Source organism: Asparagus officinalis, chromosome 3, assembly GCF_001876935.1.
Source record: "Asparagus officinalis chromosome 3, Aspof.V1, whole genome shotgun sequence".
Taxonomy (NCBI): domain Eukaryota; kingdom Viridiplantae; phylum Streptophyta; class Magnoliopsida; order Asparagales; family Asparagaceae; genus Asparagus; species Asparagus officinalis.
The window spans coordinates 5,840,271-5,844,788 of record NC_033796.1 but is presented as its reverse complement, the minus strand read 5'-3'; positions in this window follow the sequence as shown (position 1 = coordinate 5,844,788).

Here is a 4,518-nt window from a genome sequence, read left to right as displayed (position 1 = left end):
TACACTTACAGTGTAACCCGCTACACTTACAGTGTAACCCACTACACTTGGAGGATAACCCGTTATACATACAGTGTAACCCGCTACACTTACAGTGCAACCCGCTACACTTATAGTGTAACCCGCTACACTTACACATACAGTGTAACCCGCTACACTTACAGTGCAACCCGCTACACTTATAGTGTAACCCGCTACACTTACAAGATAACCCGCTACACTTACAGGATAACCCGCTACACTTACAGTGTAACCTGCTACACTTACAGGATAACCCGCTACACTTACAGTGTAACCCGCTACACTTGGAGGATAACCCGCTACACTTACAGGATAACCCGCTATACTTACAATATAACTCGCTACACTTACAGTGTAACCCACTACACTTACAGTATAACCCGCTAAACTTATAAGATAACCCGTTACACTTACAGGATAACCCGCTACACTTACAGTGTAACCCGCTATACTTCAGTGTGGTACCGCTACACTTACAAGATTACCCGCTATACTTACAGTGTAACCCGCTACACTTACAGTGTAACCCACTACACTTACAGGATAACCTGCTACACTTACAGTGTAATCTGCTACACTTATAGTGTAACCTGCTATACTTACAGGATAACCCGTTACACTTACAGTATAACCCGCTACACTTACAGGATAATCCACTACACTTATAAGATAACCCACTACACTTGGAGGATAACCTGCTACACTTGTAGTATAACCCGCTACACTTACAGTATAACCCATTACACTTACAGGATAACCCGCTACACTTGCAGTGTAACCCGCTACACTTGCAGGATAACCCGCTACACTTACAATGTAACTCGCTACACTTACAGGATAACCCACTACACTTACAATGATTTAATGCAAAACAAATAATGCAATGATCCAAGTCTTGGCAAACATCCTGTTTAGCTCCTCAACTTGTCATCAACCAAAGCAATTGGCAAAACATTAAAATACCAACCAGAGCACCTAATTCATGCGGACAACAGAACTAAAATACCAACCAGAGCACCTAATTCATGCGGACAACAGAACTAAAATACCAACCAGAGCAAGTAAAATACCAACCAGACCATCACAATTGGCAAACTATATACAACGACCGAAAAGTATATACAACGACCCAAAAGTAATTGACAAACCATATACAACGGCCATTCAAGTGCAGACTCAAAAAACACACTACAACGGCCATCCAGAATCTGGAACATAGACTAGGAGAAGCAGCTTTGAGGAGATTAGACGAGTACAAGGACTGGAGGATCTTACCGACATGATTGTTGTTATCGAAGAATTTCCAAAGTCATTTAGAGAGAAGGGAGATATTAAAAAGCTGAAGATTGAGGACTCCCAGTCCACTACAAGCTTTGGGAGAACAAGCAGTCTCCCATTTGACTGGGCAAGAACCTTTGTGAGAGTCAGAAGATCCACCCCAAAGGAAGTTGCGTCTAATTTTGTCAATGTGTTTGATAAGCCAAGAAGGAATTTTGAAGAATGACATATAGTAGAGAGGAATGAGTGATAGGACTGATTTAAGGAGAACCAGGCGACCTCCAATGGAGAGATGTTTACATTTTCAGAGGAAAAGTTTTCTATTAAGGAAGTCCAACAAAGGTTGCCAATCGAATCTAGTTAATGAACCCCTCTTCATAGGAAGGCCTAGATATTTGAATGGAGGAGAAGCAAATGAACAGTTAAGAATTTTGGCCAGAAGAGGTCCCTTGATAGGAGATTTGCCACTGTAAAACAAAATGGATTTGGAGAAATTGATGGCCAGACCAGAAACATTTTCGAAGAGGTATAGAATGGACTTAAGGTTTATGATATCAGATTTGTTGGCTTTGCAAAATATAATAGTGTCATCAGTAAACTATAATGATTTAATGTCATTCAGCGTACTCTTGAGGTGGAGCTCTGAAAGGTCTCCATGATTACAACTGTTAAGGATCATTCGACAAAGAACATCAACAACCAAAAGGAAAAGCAGGAGAGAGAGAGAGAGGGTCTCCTTGTTTGAGGCATCTATGACAAACGAAGGGATTGGTTAGTGTGTCATTAACAATGACAGAGGATTTAGAAGAATATAAGATTGATTTAATCCAAGAGCACCATTTGTCGACGAAGCCTCTGGCTTTGAGAAGACTGGGGAGGAAGTCCCAACTGACATAGTCGAAAGCTTTGCTAAAGTCTAATTTTAAGATACATGCCTCAATCCTCTTGGAAAAACATAGGTTAATCATTTCATGGCCCAGAATAATAGAATCAATAGTGGACTTATTCCGTTGAAAGGCAGATTGAGTAGGATGAATCAAGGAAGACGAAAAGGGGCTTAATCTATTAGCTAGAACTTTAGTAAAAATTTTGAACAAGCCATTGAGGAGATTGATGGGCCTGAAAGCAGATAGATGGTCTGGGGAGTGAGTTTTGGGTATGAGGGATATGAAGGAGTAGTTAATTATGTGGAGGTTAGAGGGGTCACTGAAAACTTGGTTGAAGAAAGCTATAATGTCTAGTTTGAGGGCATCCTAGAAAGATTGATAGAAGAGAATGGGGAATCCATCTGGCCCCGGAGATTTATCTGGGTGGAGAACAAAAACTACAGCCTTGATATCAGGCTCGAAGAAGGGGATGTCTAAAGAGATAAGTTTGTTGGTAGGATGAGGGAACAAGTGATCCCAATCAAGCTAGAAGGAGGGAGGAGATTTAGCTTTGAAGTGGGTGGAAAAGTGATGAAAGAATGCATTTTCTTTGTCTTTCTCAGAGAAGATAACAGAGTTGGAATAGGTAATGTGGGGGATGAAATTCTTTCTTCTATGATGAGAGGCTATTTTATGAAAAAAAGAAGTGTTGGAGTCTCCTTCTTGGAGCCATTGAAGCCTGGATCTTTGCTTCCAGAAAATTTCTTCTTGTTTGGCTAGAGAGGAAAGAGAATCTTTGAGAGAGATTCTAAGGGAAATTTCTTAGGGAGATAGAGGTCTGGATTCTTCTAAGATTTTGAGGGATTGAATGGAATTGAGAGTTTGGGATTTGTTGTTGACAATCGACCCATAGATATTTTTCTTCCACCATTTAATTCTATGCTTAAGGATTTTGAGTTTGAGGTGAATAGATTGAATTGGGTTTCCTCTGCAAGAGAGGCTATTCCAGCAAGAGATAACAAAGGCTGAGAAAGAATAATGGGAGAGCCATGATTTCTCCATTCGGAATGGAGGCTTAGGAGGGGTACTGGAGGTATCAAGGATGAGAAACTCATGATTTGAGCATGAAGTTGGGTGGCAGAATTGAACTAAGGAGGGGAAACTAGATTCAAAATCTAAAGAAACGAGGAACCTGTCTAACCTTGCTAAGATGGGGGGAGATCTCATATTAGACCAAGTGAAGAGCTTGCCATTGAGGGGGAGGTCAATAAGGTTCAGAGAGTCAATGAGAAGCTGAAAATTGGCAATATCAGAGGGAGAGGCAGACCTACCACTACGCTCATGAACAGAAATAGTGTCATTAAAGTCTCCAAAAAGGGTCCAAGGGTAGGGGAACATGCTCTTAATTCTATGGAGCTCCCACCAACAGACCTCCCTATCCGACTTCTCAGCAGAAGAAGCTAGGAATTTCCAATTGAGAACTCTATGGATGAGGACAATTGAGACGGAGAAGATACTAATATATAAGTAAATACAGTCAAAAAGTGAATCATTCCACCCTAAAAGGACACATCATCTGGAATCAATAGCATCCAATTGGAGCCAGGTAGAGATTTTTTGGCTACCAATATTCTTGAGGACAAGGGGTCTATAGGAACTAAGTTTGGATTCTTGAATCCCTATGAGATCAACAGAAGATAGAGAGATACTATCTCTAACTAACATTCTCTTAATGGGGTCATTAATGCACCTGACGTTCCATGATCCGATCTTCATTAAGGAGACAAGCAACTCTACTAAAACGTCTTAGGAGAGGAGACAGGTCAGGAGGCTGAACTAACACGTACCCATTTTTAAGTTATAATTGCATTTTCTTATATTTGTTTTTTTTTTCGATCCAGGCGCCCATGAAATAGAAACTTAGGCCCACTACATCCAAGCTGTCTAATGAAGAATATACTGAGACTATCCTGATCCATTCAGCCTTTATTATATGAATAAACAACTAAAATCCGAATGTGTGTTATTTCAAATTGGAGTAACAATTTCCAAACTTATATACCTTAACGGATCTGTAATCCATGAAAACCAAACCCATTTTCTACAAAAGAAAGATTATTTAAAACAAACTTTTTAATTTGGATGAGTTTATAGTTAGCGATTGTACTCAAACATAGTTATAACTGCTTTTGTACTAAAACATTGTCACAACTTTTGATCCTAAATTTTTTTCCTATTGTTAGATATTACGAATATATAACTTGGGAGAGGAAGAAGAGAATTGCGAACAGGCAGGAGAGAAGAATTGTTGATCTTCTCTAGTTCAGAAGGATAATCCGCGGTCTTTTTTTAT